The following is an 18,380-nucleotide window of genomic DNA, read 5'->3' on the forward strand; positions in this document are numbered from 1 at the left end:
TATAGTGCATGATGAGACTTTGCCCAGACTAGCTGTTTCAAAGTCAAGCTAAGGCCAAACTTAAAAATAGGTTTTGGGGTCTTTTTCACTTGAGGATACGAGAGGAGAGCTAAATGACAATGCTGAAGACATTTATTTCTCCTCAATGACCATAGAGAAAGTCAAAGAAAGCCTGGACCAGGAGGGTTAGGTGAAGTGTATTTCCTTGTAGGAAAGTGGTTTTGAAACTGGGATCAATGTCTTCAAAGTCGTAAGAAAACTGAGATGACAGAGATATAAAATCTAGGGAAACAAATGCAAGGATAGAGAATATTTCTGCAGCATGTATCGTGATGGGTTTTTGAAACCTTTATTATAGTAATTTTAACTGCCTTTCTTTACACATGCTATCAATTTTGGCTTCCATGATACTCTGTTTTGGACATGTCATTGTGTTCAGTTTTCCTTCTTGATATTGTTACGGGGGGGGGGGGGGGTTTGTGTTAATTACTTTTCCTCCCATGTTTCCCAAGAATGAACTGTTGCAGCTGTGGTAAATATTGAAAAATCTGTGCCTAAAGGTAAAAAGGCATGTTCAAATTAGCTGACATTAAACAATAGCAAATGCTGCCTCACGGTCCTTGTGGCAAAGACAATAAAATAAGGAAATTACTGGGCATAAATAAGACTGCAAATAAAATTGCAGCTTAATCTAGCCCTCTGAAAAAGTGATAAAGAAGGAAATGGAAAGGATCAAGGAAATTTGGGGGGGGGGGGGGAGGGGGAGGAATGAAATTATACAAAATCACATTATCAAGCCCTAAGTGCAATTGTCATTTGAGACAGCTTTGAAAAGTGTATGTGAGAAAAAGCAAGAGAACAAAGAGAGAAAGAGCAGAAGATATTCAAAAGAATGCTAAGGAGAGGATGGTGACTCCTTTTCTAGTGTGTTTCAGATCTTATTCATATGGAGTTTTACAGATAGGTGTTTTCAGTCCTGCTGTTGACTCCACAGTGAAACCTGCAAGGGTCTTCCTGTGTAATCATTACAGCAAGAGAAAAGGATTGGGAGAGCAATGACAGTGACATGAACCACAAATGTCTCCCATTTATAAATGAAAAGGAGAAAGGAAGGTAAACCTCTCCAAAAGTACATGTCCAGTAAAGCCCAGCAAACAGGATCAGTGATCAAGAAATAGAAGATCTGGTTTATGGCTTTTTAAAAAGACCTTATTTTGAGCAGTAGTGGCTGTAATTTTACAGTGCAATAAACAACTAGAAATTAATGCAAATAATACTTTTGGGCACCCAGGACTTTACTAGTTGCAGTACATTAATGTTTTAGTCTGTGGTGAATCTATACAAAGATTCATAGGATTTAACAAATAAAAATTGTATATTCTTGTTTTTCTAAAGAAAAACCACCACCCTGGATTGGCCAGGCAGTTGGACTAGATGATCATTGTAGGTCTTTTCCAACTGAAGTGTTCTAATTCTATAGGTTATTTTAGCAGTGAGACCAGCTCTCCTTACTAATGTAGTAGCATCACTTTTGAAATAAGCAACAAGGTAAAACTATTAACTATAGCAAAATCTCCCTTTTTCCAGTTTATGAAATTGCAATCTTTCATCACATCTTTCTTTTCCCATTACATTCCACCAGCATCGTTTATTTTTCCCTCATGTCATTGTGATATAGGCATGCTAGAGTTCCACAAACAGTGTAAACCATTTAACAGGATCTGGGATAGTTCTTGTACCTGCTGAGGTCAAAGGCAAAAATTCTGCTGAAATCACACGACAGCCAAATTACATCTTTTACCACAATTTTGATCTCTTAAATTTCTTTTATCTCCTTATTAAATGCAACAACCACTGTTGGCCTTGCTGGGGAGTTTTGTAGACTGTAACAGGAAAGCTTGGAATTCCAGTAGAGACAAAGCACGGTCCAGCAGACAGGACACCATGCTTGGGCTCAAGGAGACTTCAAGCTGCTTCCCAGTGGTACCCTGTAATATAAAAATGTTGCCTTCCATGCTTCACACATAGTTCAGCACACCTCTCTGTGTCTGTGCAAAGCATTGACACTGTCCCGTACGACACCTTTGTCTCTAAACTGAAGAAACATGAATTTGACAGATGGACCACTCAGTGGATAAGGTTGGACAGTCTCACTCAAAGAGTGGACAGTCTCACTCAAAGAGTGCAGACAACGGTTTAATGTCCAAGTGGAGAGCAGTGATGGGTGGCATTCCTCAGGGGTCTGTACTGGGACCAGTACTGTTTAACACCTTTGTCAGGGACAGGGACAGTGGGATCAAGCAAGTTTGCCAACGACACCAAGCTGTGCAGTGCGGTCAACATGCTGGAGGGAAGGGATGCCATCCTCAAGGCCCATGCCAACCTCATGAAGTTCAACAATGCCAACTGCAAGGTCCTGCACTTGGGATGGGGCAACCCCCAGTATCAACACATGCTGGGTGGAGAAGGGATTGAGAGCAGCCCCGAGGACAAAGGACTTGGGGTTGCTGGTGGATAAGAAGCTCACCATGACCCAGCAATGTGTGCTCACAGCCCAGAAAGCCAAGCAAATCCTGGGCTGCATCATGAGCAGCATGGCCAGCAGGTCAAGGGAAACCATTTTCCTCCTCTGCTCTGCTCTTATGAGACCCCCCCCTGCAGTGCTGTGTCCAGCTCTGGGGCCACCAACATACGAAGGACATGGACTTCTTGAGGCAAGTCCAGAGGAGGCCATGAAGATGCCCAGAGGCTGGAGCCCTTCTGCTGGGAGGACAGGCTGGGAGAGCTGGGGCTGTTCAGCCTGGAGAAGGGAAGGCTCCAGGAGACATTATAGCACCTTCCAGCACCTAAAGGGGCCAACAAGAAAGCTGGAGAGTGGCTTCTTACAAGGGCCTGTAGTGATAGGAAAAAGGGTAATGGTTTTAATCTGAAAGAGGGGAGATTTAGATGAGATATTATGAAGAAATCCTTCCCTGTGAGGGCGGCGAGGCGCCGGCACGGGCTGCCCAGAGCAGCTGTGGGTGCCCCAGCCCTGGCAGTGCCCAAGGCCAGGCTGGACGGGGCTGGGAGCCACCGGGGCTGGGGGAAGGGGGCCCTGCCTGTGGCAGGGAATGGAACTGGATGATCTTTAAGGTCCCTTCCAACCCAAACCATTCTGTGATTCTGTGATTCTCTTTTACTTGTCTTCTTTCTCCTATTTACCACTGGTGCAAGGTTGCTTACTCAGCTGTCTCTCATTGTGATGTGCGAGGTTCTGGGGATTTCTGTGATTCCTCCTCCCCCCAGAATGTGATCAACATACTTGTTGTGCCATTAGATGCTCAGCTTAGTGAGGAAAATAATCACCCATCCCAGAGAAAGGTTGTCTGTCGCCAAGTCTGAAGTTTTGTAGCATAGATTAACAACTAATAGCTAAGGGTAGCTGCTCTTTCTGTCTTTTTTAAACTCTCCTGCCTGCATCCACAATTTGTATAAATTAGTCTCAGCTGTACCTTGTATGTGCACGTTCCAATCTGAGATACCACGTGTGGTTTCAGCAAGTCACATTGATAGCAGCTCATGTTTCATAAAAGCTTACAATTAGAACTGCGTGCTCATTATATTTTTTAAATGTGAAAACACGGAAAACATGAAATACCTTTACACAGGCGGGCTTTTTTTCCAAGCTATGCCTGTATAGAAGCATTTCCATACAGTATTCACCACAAATACATATTCTGCTTTAGTTTTGACACTTGATGGTAATCCCAGATGACATCTCTTCACGCAAAAGTCTCATGTTCCTTATTATTTCAAACTGCCGTCCTCCTTGTGTGGGGGGTTTGTGTCTGTTTTCTATTTGCATAGGATCCATCTACCCCAGTCACCACACTTCTTTGCTTCAGTGCAAAACCCGCGATCAAGTGCCAGCAGCATGAGGAGTTTCCATCTGTCTGTTCAAGTGCATTAACCAGCAGGGCGAGCGCTCCTTGGGGTTGACCTGCCTGACTTCAGCCAACAGCTGGAGCATTTCCAGGTGTTGCTCCACTTCTGCCAGAGGCCATCACTGCTGCAGAGTGGTTGGGGAACATATAAACTGCTCAAAATGAACAAAAAAGCTGTATCAGACCTTGCGCTGGAGCAGATGGGGTGTTCTGGTCTGGCAGTGCTTCGTGGAATGGGTGTTCTTCACCAGCTGTATGGAGAAAGCAGCTGAAGGCAGTAACGTCTCAAATGGATTGCATTCAGCTATACTCCCTCAGCTGATAGAGGTAATTGAGCAGCTCATGCATCCATCCCCTGCAACCACAGCAATGGGTTGTACCTGCCTTTACCTAGACATATTTTACACGCTTTGGTTACTCTGCTGTGAATTGACATTGAGATAGCGCAGCAACCAAGGCCGTGGGAGACAAACCAGATAGGAGCAGAGCCGTGAAAAATAGTCATTCTGTCTGCTGTGCCAGCTGATTGCAAGGATTTTTTTCATAAAGATTTCTCAAGTAAGATTTCAGAGGGTTCACATTTGGAGATGACAGCTGCTTTCTAGAAAAGTGACTCCCCTCACCCCAGGAGGGTGTACTTAGAAAGTACAGCACAGTTGTCTTTGAGACTACTAATGGTATATACCCTGATGTGTGGAAGGATAATGTTGTCCTTAGGGTCTGGGTAGAGAAGACTCTTTTTACCATCAGTACCATTTCATCATCTTGGAGGGAAAGAGAATCAGAGACAACTCATTTTTCATAATGACCTAATTTTAGAAGATTGATATTTTTCAGTATAGCAAATACAGCTCTGGGGTATGCTCACGTATTATAGCAAATTTAATCCACCTTCTAAAAGCACTTTATGGCATGTTTGATTAGCTGCTGTAACTTGAACATCTCTTCTGGTTCTGTCTTTCTAGTTTCACAATGGAAAATAAGGGAAATAAAAATATTGCCTGATATAAATCCCACAACATTGGTATTTTTGTAATGCTGTTTCCAAGGCAGCAATAACAGAATTAATTTGCGGAAGTTGTTGTTAGGAGGGTTCAGATTTATTTTTTTTTTTAATGATTTAACAAAATTGACTAATGCTAAAATAACTGGTTGAGAATAGTTTTGTCTAACAATGGACTAATTTCCCATTTAAGCCTTTTAAAACAGCCTTCCCTCCCAGTCATGCAGCCTTTTTATATTTTTTTCCACAGATGAATAACCTTTATTGCTATAAATTCATTACCTGGCTCTTCTGTTCATTTCGTTTTGTTTTTTTTTTTCCTGTTCATCAGCTGCTAAATAATTTGACTTCAAGTTAAATGCAGTTTACAAAAGTACTGATGCCTCCTAAATAATGCCTTTTGGGCAAAACCACAGATGTTCTAATGTCAGATAAGTACCTGCTGTTAATTACATTGCATCTCTAGACACAGTGTAAAAAAGTGTAAAAAATAAAGATTAGGAAGTATATAGATTACATGTGAGCAAGCCAGAACACAGGAAATAGCGTAATCAGATTACTGCTACCTGATCCATACAAGCCCTCCTAGAATAAATACTTGAATGGTCACTCTTAGTTGGCTTTATATATATATATATAAAATTATTCAGACAGGTTTGAATCTTTAAGACGTCTCAAGCAACTTATCCCAAATATGCCAGGAATGATGTGTAAATTTGGCATGCAGAGATTCCTACCCTTCAGTTTTCTTGTGTAAAAGTTGAGACATAATGATTGTGGTACAGAATATTTATCTAAGGATCAAGCAGTATTTTTTTGGAGTCCATATTTTGTATGCCTTCTCTGAGGGAAAATGAATTCCTACCACAGTGAGCAGCTAGTTGCAGCTTTACTCATGGAGGTGTAACCTATTTCTCCACAGTCAGATCGCAACAGCTATGAGTTATCTAGAATTAGTCTCTTACTAAGTGGTTCTTTTTCCTACTGCCTGACAACTGTAATACCTGATTTTCTGGAGTCTCCCAAAAGACAAGTTCATAAGACTGACAAGGAGATGTGCACCGTTTGGGGATGTAGAATTGTACGTACACACTTTGTATTCTTGATACTAGCTGTACAGGGCTGTACCAATCAGGGGAATTACTTCCATCACCTCTTCCAGGAGGTTCGTGACCTGAGAAATTCATACCCCAGAAGAGCTGTGGTTACTGTCCTTTCTGTCCGTGGCCAGCAGGTATACACGTGAAGCAAAACTATCCTAAGAAAATTGTCTGACTCTCCTTGGCTGGCATTTGCTTTGTTACTTGTTTGGAAAAACAGACAACGCCATTAGTGAATAAATAATTCATGCTTTTTATGCTTTTTTATCTGTATGCCAGGAATATTTTGCTGTTCTTTCAGGTCTGTTGTAAGCCAGAACTTTAGGGGTATGTTTGTTATTCTCAGCTCGTGCCTTGCACACACCAGCCTTCGGGGGGCAAAGCCCCTTGCAAAGTGAGCCTGGCAAGGCAGATCCCACAGGGGAACCCACTGCAATATGATTTGAACCGAGCAGCTGCCACAGCTCAGGTCATTGCAGTATCTAGGAACAGAGAGGAAGACAGACTCCTTGGTGGAGATTCAGCTCAAGATTCAGATTATCTAAATTTAGGCACTAGATGCGTATGTCTACTCGTAAGTTAGGCATTTAGTTTCCCACGACTGTCATTAAAACCGCAGCCAATAGAGTCAGTGGAGCTTACAGCATGATTCAGTTCACAAAGCTGATACTTTCAGATGAGCTGAATAACTTCCCAGTATCTATTGATGCACTGATCTCCTGCCATTTATTACACAGTCCATTGACATCAACATAATTTTATATACCTAATTCATAGCAAGATAATGAGAGTTAAACAGTATAAATGAAGCAATTCAATTTAGCTATCTATAATACACATTTTCATAGGGTTGTTTGAAATACCATAGGGTTTCTGAAGCATCCAGAAATGCTGAGAGGAGCTGCCAGTTGTAACACAGGACCTGCAAACTTTTAGACTGACAGCTGGAGCCAGATGGGAAGCTCAGGAATATCTATAGTGGCATCGGATGCCTATACAGGGCAATTGAATCAAGTTACAGATGTTTCAAACTCTTGCTCTCCCTGTTCTTCCTCCTCCTCTCCATTCCTTGTGCTTAGAATAGGGCAGAGTTGCAAAGTAATGCTTGCTGTCAGGGACAGAGGCCGTTGGTGCAAGGGTTCAGCTGGGAGCGTTACCTCCTACCTCTGGATGTGAACGTAACAGTGGATGGCCAGTTCACCTCCTGATTCAAAGCCTACAGGCCCAAATCCAGCATTCATATCTGTGGGAAGATACCTGCAGAGTGCAGGAGTGACCCATTCAGTTCAACCTTGGCTAACACTCATCACTGAACATTTGCACTGTATACTAGAAAACACCATCTCATTAAGGCAGAGTGCTTCATGGGGCGTGGGAGTAATCAACCCATCAAAATATGGACTTTTCACAATTAAAATTAACATACCATTTTCCAGTTAAGATATATTTGGTTTTTTTATAAGAAACAGTGCAGTACTACAAGGCAGAAACACTTTTTTTGGTATCATTTTACTCCGGCAAGCTTCATAGAAAAAGACACCAAAATTAAAAAGTAAAAAAAAAAGAAGGGAAAAAAAAAAAACAACCAAAAAACCCAACCAAAAACCAAAAAGGGAAAATAAAAGGGGGGGAGAAGAAAAAAATAAAATAAAATCAGCAGTTGCCAGACAGGAGGTATACTTACTATTCAGTGGATGCTTCATGCCCAGAGTCTCTTTCTCGTGAAGTTTACAAATGCACACTGCTCTACTGAAATGACCTTTACATGCCATCAGAAAAGAGTTACTGCAAAGAATACATACACCTAATACATCTCCCAAAAGCAAATGCCACCTCATCACGTAAATGTCAGTAGGCAAATCTTTCGGAAGGAATGCTGATAGGCAAAGTCATGTCCTCTTGCACCACAGCACAAGACATGCTTGGAGAGTTCAAGCCATGTATGTTCATTTTTTAAAGACTCCAACTATTTCTTTTGTCTTGTTGGATTCTTCCAGAAGTCTAAATGACTGACAATCCCTAATTAGTGTCTGATGAAAACTTTGAAAATAACAAGCTGCAGAGGAAAGACAAAGTTGAACAGGTTATATTTAAGGGTAAATTAAATAATCTAAAATGACTGGATACCTTTTTCCTTGTCTCATATGCATTGCAATTTTTTTTTTCCAGTGGTCATCTTACACTGTCTCTACCTGCAAATTATGAAATATGCCAAGCATGGAGCAGAACTTACTCCAGAATAAATGTGACTTCTGTGAAAAGCGGGTCTTTAAGAGTTTAATTTCTACAGTGGCTTTTTCTCCCCTACACCCTAATATATGTAAGGATTTCAGATGTTTCAATATAATCTCAGCACATGACTCTGAGAATGGAAAAGAACGGAGAAGGAATTTTTTCTATGACTCCTTGATACTGATATTAAATGTTAGCATTCTTTGCACACACATTTTATTCTTTTCTCATGGACACTAATTACTGTACATTCTGTAACAAGTTGAAAGGCAGATTCTGTCCCTGGAGTCCTGCTGACCCACATTATCGTATCTTCTTATTCAGAAGAGCTACTACAATTTAAATCAGCTGAAAATCTATTCCCATAAATTGTTCAGTACAGCAAGATGTAAGATACACTGTCATTCCTCATCTTTAATTAACTTTCTCTGCCACCGCATTAATGTGGAAGCATCAGAATAAGGAAAGAACAAGGTTCTTGCTTCTTTAAATCCTTCTAACAGATTTCTGTAAGTGCTGTTAAAGTAACCACTATGAATATCTGTAATTCACAGAAGATACTATTCCATGTGTGGAATGACAAACATTCAAATATGAGTTTACAGAACCAAAAAAAAGTCATAGTCTCTGAAAAGTTTCCCCTAGAGAAAGGAAAATCTAACCTAAAGATACAATTTCAAAGGAGTAAGGAAGATTAGCTCTGCCTTTCATGATCTTATTATTGACTTCAGCATAACAGAAGAAAATCTCAAGGCAAAAATTGACTTTCCTAGCACACACACACTCCATTCAATTATTTCTTTGTGCTTTTATGTTGTCCCATTTCTCAGCTTGAGAATGATTGACTGTGTTAGTAATTTTTACTAATTATTGGGAAAAGACAAGAATGACATTTCTGGTACAAGAACAAATGGATCTAAACTGGTCTCCAATAATTTTAGGCTACATTTTGGTAAGCATTTTTAACCACAGAACAGATTCCAGACAAACCTTTTAGTAGGGTGGAGAGGGCAACCAGTCTGCTTAATTTTAAAACAGAGTTTGATTAAATGATAAATATAATTGTTTCAGTACCAGAAGACTAGATGTGGACTGAGACTCCCTCAATAATCAGTAGAGAGAAATACATTAGATCCTGTGTAGGACTGTGTGAACTGCTCTCCACAGGTCCCTATTTCTCTTACATTGTTTCTCATGAAGGAGAGAAAGCTGCCTTCAGCTAGACATCAAGCTTGTATATAGCTCCATGTTGGCATGTGACAACACCGACAACCCAATAGATCTTCCAGCCTTTAGCACAGTGCCCAGCTTCACCATGGACACAGGGTCCTGCATGGGAAGTTCACCTGCCCCTTTTACCGTCATTGGTAATCCATCTTGGTCCATCATGACATCATTTACTTGGTCCATCATGACTGGAGTGTGTTCAGGCATTTTGCACAAGATTGCTTGAGTTCCTTGAACTGCTTTGTTCCCAATTCAAACGTTCCTTTTCAATCTCTAGAGGTACAAATAAACAAAACCAGAAGAAAAAAACCCAAACAACCCATCCCTCCCAAAAAGCAGAAACCAAGCAAGTATACAATATTTTCTTGAAAGAGAAGATCAGCCCAACTCTTCTGGAGATCTATAGCCATTTTATCCAAGGATGGGTATCCTTTCTCTAGCTGTATTTATCTGCAAGAAATCACTTTCTCTGATTTGTCTGATTACATTCAAAGTCACCTGACACTGTCTTTCCTTAGTACAGAATATTCAGTGGTAAGACAAATCAGAAAAAAGACAAGTAACAGTAGTGTCCCTAAGTAATAAACTGATAAAATCTTCAGGCTAAATAGCCTACATCCCTGACAAAAAGGGTGGAAGTAGAACCATAACTCTTTTGTACACTTACACTGAAGCTTCTGATCCTTTCGTCCAAGGTAACGAAGGAATGGCTACATTTTAGGTGCCAGGTAAGGACATCTCCCTACATGCTGAGCCTTCTACCTGTTCCTCCTGTGGCTGACTTAACAAACTGCAATGTCAGTTGGTGTTGTCATGACCAATAGTTGGAGCAGAAAAACCTAGACAGAACTGGAGAAAATACTCCAAGTGCTGAAATTAAGCAGGAGAATAGAGTCAAGATATTCCTGAGCCAAGAAGCCAGTGTGAAACTGGGCTTGGAGAAGATGCACAGGGCTATGAATCCTAAAAATTCAGCTGCAGTAAAGGCAGAGAAGATTGGAGGTTAGTTATTTTGTTATAGTTGGTCTGGACTTAAATATCCTTCAGGCTGGCCTGCCGTGCCATCTTTGGGGGATGACAAGGAAATTCGGATGTAACTGCAGATATCTATTGTGTATCTGAGAATGTATGGAGGGAAAACACTTGGTCTTTCTCTGTAAAGCAAGAAGGATGCAAGTGAAGAGTGATGATTTAGATTATTCCTACATCGCAAGCATGCTAATAGAACCTGTAAACACATCCAGTGCAGTGTTAAAGCAGTTTTCTCCACCACTAGTCTCTCCATGACTCAAGGTCAATAGTTTTTATTAAAACTTGCAAAACCTTTCCAAAAGTCCTGAATAATGCAGATCTCAGATCCTGCACAGCTATTTTAATCCTGCCTTGAGAATATACACACTTGCTACAAGACCACCTTTGCATTGCACTGCAAACATAGCTTTAGTCTTGTTTTTCCAAAAGAGCTGGGCATTTAAAATTATTAATGATGCCCAGGAAACCAAACATCGAAGCAAAACCTCTGTGGCTCCACACAGTAACTACTCTGAGTGAAATGTTTGCTGGATACCAAGGCTTAAAATTGCCCCCACTCCCATATACTTCCCACATCTTCCCACTTCTGACGTGTGTTCAGAATTCACCCACATTGCACTTTGATCATGGGGCACACATCTTACCAAAAGTCAAAAGGATTTCCGTTCTGAAGTGACTAAGTAGCTTTTGAAAATACAGTGTGTGCTCCTTAGGGGCTTGGATCCCTTGGGAATAAAACATTATAACAATTAAAGCTCTCTCATCATAATTGCTAAAAGATGAGTAACAGACAAGTGTGGATTTGTCAGGAGGAAATCACGTTAGCAAAGTCTAATTTTTCTTGTGCAATTTGAGAACAGGAAAGAAAAAAAAGGTTGAGAGATACTATGGCATCAGCCAGGCTTCTAACACTATTTCTCATGACAGTTTAATGAGAAATTGGGGAAAAGCTAGTCTTGGTGAAATCATTACAGATTGGGAATAATGCTACTGTATACCATTCCCAAGGATTAGTTATCACAAGTGCAATCTAAAAATGCAAACATATCTCACATAGATTCCATAGGGTTCTCTTTCACATTTGATATTCTTTTCAATGACTTGAATGATCAAAAAGAGAGTATGTTCATTAAACTGGCAAACACAAAGGAGGGAGGGACTGGAAGAACACTAGAGGACAGGATTCACAACACAGAGAAAAAAATCATCTGAAAGAAGGGAAAAATGCAATAGGAACAAGTGTAATATAGTTCCCTTTATCAGTAATAACTGACTTTACATGGGCAGGGCGGTAATTAGCAAGTGAGTACAAAATTTTCAGGAAAAGGGGTTAAAATGGATGAATAAGAGTCAGTGATGGCTTGTGCTTGCTAAAAGTGTAGTTACCAGGCTGCCCAGAGCAGCCATGGGTGCCCCAGCCCTGGTAGTGCCCAAGGCCAGGCTGGACGGGGCTGGGAGCCACCGGGGCTGGGGGAAGGGGGCCCTGCGCGTGGCAGGGGTGGGACTGGGGGGGTCTTTAAGGTCCCTTCCAACCCAAACCATTCTGATTTTATAGGTAATCTGCAATCCAAGGATATGATGTTAAGGTAAATATACTAATGTAAGCATAATTATATGCTTATATATCATTAAACTGAATAGTGAGGTGCCCTCAATGGCATCACCATGACCCAGAGATGCTCATAAAGGAGAAGCTTGAGTTGGTACTCCAGAGATGGGGCCTGCCAGGTGGTACTCAGAATCAGGCATGGATGTAGGAAAAATAGCCCGAATCATTTTGCCAAACTATTCACCAACCTAAGAACTTGGCAAGAGTGTGATTTCCAATGAAAAAGGAAAAGCCACTCAGGGGAGTCAAAAAAATATTAATTTAAACAGTCAGGGCTCAGGAAAAATTGATGAAAGGAGATGGCAGGAATTGTGCTTGTTTAGCCTAAGGAAGAGGAAACTGAAGGAATATACTAGATTCTGAAAGCTTCTTGCAGGGAGGGAATGGGTAGTCTTCTCTGTATCCCTGATGGATGGGACAAGAAGAGATGGGCTTAAATTGCAGCATGGAAGATTCAGAATTTCGGAATTTCCCTATAACAAGAATATTGGGACATGGCCTAAGGGAGGTGTGGAGTACCTGTCAATGTAGTGTTTTAAAAACAGGTTAGATAAATGTTTTTTAGGAATCATATATGGATCACCATACGGGAATGATCCTGTTTTGAGTCAGGCAAGGTGTAGATGGATTTAGCATTTTACTTTTCTATTATTCTACAGCCTGAGTTACTGTAGCTTCATATTTTCATATGTGGAAAACACAGAATAAGAACTGCTGTCCTCATTAATTTTCTTAGTCTCCATTGAATCATTGATCTTAGAAATATGGGGAAAAATTTAATGGTTGAGTTCCACTTATTTTTAAGTAAATCATTCTAACTAAATGCTTTAAAATGCATTAATCATGACAGCAAAGTAATCCTGACTACTTTTCTGTGGTTCTATAGCACCAACAGAAGCATGAAAGTGTCCAGGTGATTTCTTTCGTAAACAAATGCAACTTGAATAGATGCATATGGAGAACATGCTCTAGAAGAATTTGCTCGTTGTACACTGACTTTCAAAGCAGAAGCACCATTTCAATGCAAATGCCTCTGGATGAAAAAGTTCTGATACACTTCCATATGAATTACCTGTGTGTGTGTGTGTTTCACTTTGATAAAGCCAATTAAGCTGAGAGAAGAATTTCCTGAAGGTAGAAATGTGGAAGAAGGCAGATACAGCTTGCTGTTGGGAATTTAAATATATTGAGTATCTTAGAAACCTGATTAAGACAAAACACGGTACCTCCTGGTGCGCTGGCATGGGAGTGACAGGCATTTGTGTGGGTTTGAGTCTTGGGGGTGACATACTGAAGTCATGCTCATCCCCATCGAATTTCTACCCTCAAAGATGCATCTGTTTGTTCTTGACCACTAGTCTTTGCCAGAAGGACCCCACCGCATCGCACTGGTCATGTTAACCACCAGAGCAGGACCACAGCAGATTCTTCCTGAGTTTGGGAGGGAATGGGCAGCATTGCTCATCACTGAAAAAGCACATTTGATTAAATTAACCCCAGGCAATCACTGAAGCAGATCACACCCTTTTGATGCCCACAGAATGGGAAGAGAACCAGAAAGGTGGTTCATTTTCCTGCTCAGCCTTGCAAAGAGAGCCTGATTACTAGCCAGGTCGGTTGTAACATTGTGGTGTGAAAGTTCAAGCTGTAAGTGAGGTGGTACCAGCTCTAAATTGCCTTCTCTGGCAAATAAAATGGAGGAAGGTACTGATCTTCCTTCTCTGCTAGATTTTAGTGTGTGGTGGGGCCTAACGCTGGAAAGGACACATTGGCTTTTGACTTTTTCTCCCGTCTGAGAGAAAATGGAGAGAACTATAGCAGTGATATAAGCACCTCTTATATCACTGCTATAGTTGTATAGATACATAGCCACCTCTCTCCTCACCATCACCCTGTGCAGACAGGCTGAAAAGCTGGGGTTGTTCAGCCTGGAGAAGAGAAGGCTCCAGGGAGACCTTAGAGTGGCTTTCTAGTACCTAAAGGGGCCAGCAAGAAAGCTGGAGAGGGGCTTTTTACAAGGGCCTGTAGAAATAAGACAAGGGGGTATAGCATTAAACTGAAAGAAGGTAGATATAGGTTAGATATTAGGAAGAAATTCTTCACAATTAGGGTGACAAGATGCTGGAAGAGGTTGCCCAGAGCAGTTGTGGGTGCCTCATCCCTGGCAGTGTCCAAGGTCAGGCTGGACAGGGCTTGGAGCAACTTCTAGTGGAAGGTGTCCCTGCATGTGGCAGGCGTGGAACTAGATGGTCTTTAAGGTCCCTTCCAACCCAAACCATTCTGTGATTCTGTGGTTCTATGAAATCAGAGATCACTTGAGTTGTAAGCCCGGAAATGAGCAACCATGAAAAGAAAACCTTGAGAATCCTTAGTTTAAGAAGCTATCTTCCTATATGTATGTGCCTTTTCAATGAGTTCAAAGTAGAACTTGATTCTAGTGGTGGTGCTATAACTGTTGCTTTCTTTGATAAATCTGGTGCTTGTAGCTTTTCTCTGGCCTCCTTTTCCACTAAATAAATTTGGAACATAACATCATCACTTCAATATGATTCACGCAACCTGACTTCAAATGCTAATTTTCAAACACCTAAATCTGAACTGGTCAGTATGTGTTCCCTTTAGCAACGGTAACAGGAATCAGCACCTCTAGAGGGCAATTCATCTCCATCTAACACTGTCGTAAAACAGCCACCAAATTAATCAATTTCTGGAGGCAACTTTTTCTCTCTATTTTCTGTTTTCTACAGAGAGCTTTCTTAAGCTCAGACCAGCTTAGAGTTGCACACCTAACAGTTAGACATGTAAAATAATAAGATGTGAATCACCGCTTGAGTTGCCTGAACCCCACTCTTCTGGTTTTGTGAAGTGCAACACTGTGCACAAGTTATAAATACGCTGTAATCATCTAGCAATGTTGTTCTAAATATTACTTCTCATAGGCAATACTTCCTCCTTTAAAGGAATTGTGTCTTTTTTTTTTTTCTCCTCAAGCATTCATCAAGCAGAAGGTTAGCATGCAATAAAGCAGACAAGAAGAAACACCTTTCAGAGACAGTCCATTTGAATGATGGTCTTAATGTTCTATATCACAAGTCACGACCTTCCCTAAGGTGACTTTTACGGTGGTTTCTGCACCTGTTTAGTTCTCCTGATGGGTTCTTCTTTATTTATAGAGCTGTTTAGCAGAGCCTGTATTTCTAAGTTTCATCTTTTATTTTTTCTCATAAATATTATTTCCACCCTAGAGAGCCATTAACCTTTTTCTCTTACTCTAATACATTAGGTAATGTGATAGTTACCCTGCTCACATCAGGAATGTAATTCATCTTCGAGATGTCAGCCTGATTCTGTAGTAAATTTTCAATGTTTTGAGGAGAATGGAAGAATGTTTTAAAGAAAAGCCTAAGGATGTTTATGACCCAAGGTAAGGGAAGCCAGATTAACTGGACCATGTTGAAAATATTGCCAAAATCTACCCTCAGCGTCCTTGAGCTTTGAATAGAGAAAGCTTTGCATTCAGTCCTCAGCTCCTTACTTTAGGGAAAAGAAATGGGAACTAAGGACTACAAGCTGGAGAAGGGACCTGTCTTAGTTATGTACAACCAAACGCCCACTTTTGCATGATATTTTGAAAAAAAAAATTGTAGATTTGCTATAGACTTTCAAAGATTTCAAATTAAAGTAAGTCAGATTTATCGCCCTTTCTAATAGCTCCCAATTCAGCTATATTTCTCACTATCTAAGGAAGGGTTTTGTGTAGGATTTTTTTTAATGTTCTTTAGAATAACTATTAGGTAAAGAGCTCAGAATTTAACCAAAGGGCAATATTAGCTGCCTCTTCCAGTTAAACCCTGAAACCTCTTTCTGCTATGGCACATTAGATAGTGTCCAGCTTCTTTTTAATTAAACTGGGATTCAAAAGTGCTCAGTTTTATCTTGGGTTCTACATTTCTGTGAATCTCACTTTTTGCATGATCCATTGTACTAGGATCATTGTACTAGGTAACAATGGTTAAACCTGACTCAAATGCAACAAAGCTAAATGAGGTAGGCAAAGAAGCAAGCTACCAGGATTTTTACAGTATAAATATGTGTATATAAGAGCAGGTTAGGAACGTTGTCATCATTTAGAAAAGCTTACTGTGCATGTTGTTGAGAGCAGACTAACCTGTTCCCCAAGAATCTCACAATGTGGAAATGAGGAAGGGTGGTAGGTAGACTAAATATAGATATTTGTGGTAAAGACACCAGATCTGAAATATTAGCCTCCAGTCAATGGAAAGAAATAACCCTTTCAGCGAGTAATTCCTCCTCAAGTAGCCATCAGAGTATCTCAGTCAATCCTGGCCCAAATTCTCTTTTTTCTCTCCACTGATTGTTACAAGGGTCTGCATTGTGCCTAACTCAGCTGAAAGTCCAGGGAAATTATTGTCGCTTGGTAGAACTCACTTTTCTATTCCATTCTCTGCTTGGGAAAATAAATGAGCAATCCTCTCGTTCTCCAGACTAACCCCAAATATAGTGAGGTGCCTGCCAACTATGGAATTATAGAAGCTCAACAAGTAACAGTACCTTGTAAGCCCACTGACTGGGAAATGGCCAAGCGGTAGCAAGAGAATTTAGCCTGTGAATGTACCTGGATTTGAAGCAGGTCTGTAGCGCGTCACACTATTCTGAAGTGAATGTTAGAAATGACCATTTGGTGAACTGCCACAGTTCTCGCTGAAAGCACCTTAGGATACAGTCTAGAAAGCCTTGAGCCATACCTGCAGTGCTGGAAATTTCTCTGGTCCCAGCCCAAATGATAAAGCATAGCTCATATCCAGCCTGTTTAAAATCAGCCATCTCTAAAGCACAGCATGGTATCCACCTGACACAGCATTTCATCTGTGTCTTCTCTTGCCTCTGTAGAGTGGTCCTGTGGCCCTAGGATATAATTACTGTTTTTAAAAGCATGTGGATAGTTTTCCAACAAAAAGTGTCTGATATAATGTGAAGGTTGCATCACAGCCCACAAGGCAAATGTTTTTATAGCATGAAATGCATTGCATGTCCAGAAGTAAGACGGGGAGTATGTGGTCATTGCAATGACCACAGTGATGCCTGCTGTTCAGCAGAAATAGATCTTATCTATTGGCTTTTCACTGTGACTTTGTGTCAGTGAAATCACTAAGGTGAAATGACAATAGCAAGAAGGTCTCCCATGGTGGGAACAGCTGAAGTCTGTTCCTTTGGTCTTTCATAACAAAAAGGAGGCAGAAAAGTGTCTTTTCAGTGCAAGTAGAAAGACAGTAACCCCATTATAAAGCTAATAATGGTTATTTAAAACAAATGGGGGGAAGAAACCCCTCTCTTACACAAACAGAAGCCAAACTTTAAGACTTGAGCAGTGGAATGGTTTTGCAATGAGGTGTTTTGCAAAAAGGCGTCCTCTACCCATTGCTCCAAAACCACTTCTGTTTGGCTGAGAAACATGAGGTTAAAAAATAAAAGGTAGAAACACCAATGCTTGTCGGTGTTTCACACAGGATGCTTTATATTTTGGCTTGCTGCTAGGTTACAAAGTGTTGACTGCCTTAGTGGTTCAAAGGTCCAAATAAACAGCCGGTGGTTCATCTCTAACAGGGACTGGATGTTGAGTAATGTTTGCAAACAGTGAATACTGAAGGGCACAACCATGGCTGAACTTTAGAATTCAGCTTGATGTTTGTCATTTATTTTGTATTTGTTTTGGAGGAGGGATTCAACCAAATACCAATGACGATTGATGAGATAGTGAAGTTTAAGAATGAAAACTTTAACTCACAGATGCACATAGCAGAGAGCAAATATAAAACATCATCATAGGCAAACAGTCAGAAATTCCCCTTTTCAAGGCATTTCTTTGTGTTTTGTATAGGTGTTTACTGATCCCATAGCTGTGACTTAAAACTCACTCCCTGGAGGTCAGGCAATGGGAACCTTTTTGGAATCTGTGTGACAGCTGATTGAATAGCTGGATGTTTTATCATTCAGTGGCGACATGGTTACCATCGGCTGAAACTGGTAAATGAAAGGTTTCCCTTTTGCAAGAGTCATAATAATACCTACTTTCACAATATTTTTTATTCGGAGACTAGATAAGAGCAAGACAATCAGCCCACCCAAAAATGGGGCTGATCCCCAAACTCCACTTAGTGAAGAGGCATTACAGCAGTAAATCAGGTATACTGGACATTCCATCAAACAGGTTGTGCCTACAGGAATGTGCATCA

Source organism: Falco biarmicus, chromosome 4, assembly GCF_023638135.1.
Source record: "Falco biarmicus isolate bFalBia1 chromosome 4, bFalBia1.pri, whole genome shotgun sequence".
In the NCBI taxonomy this organism is placed as follows: domain Eukaryota; kingdom Metazoa; phylum Chordata; class Aves; order Falconiformes; family Falconidae; genus Falco; species Falco biarmicus.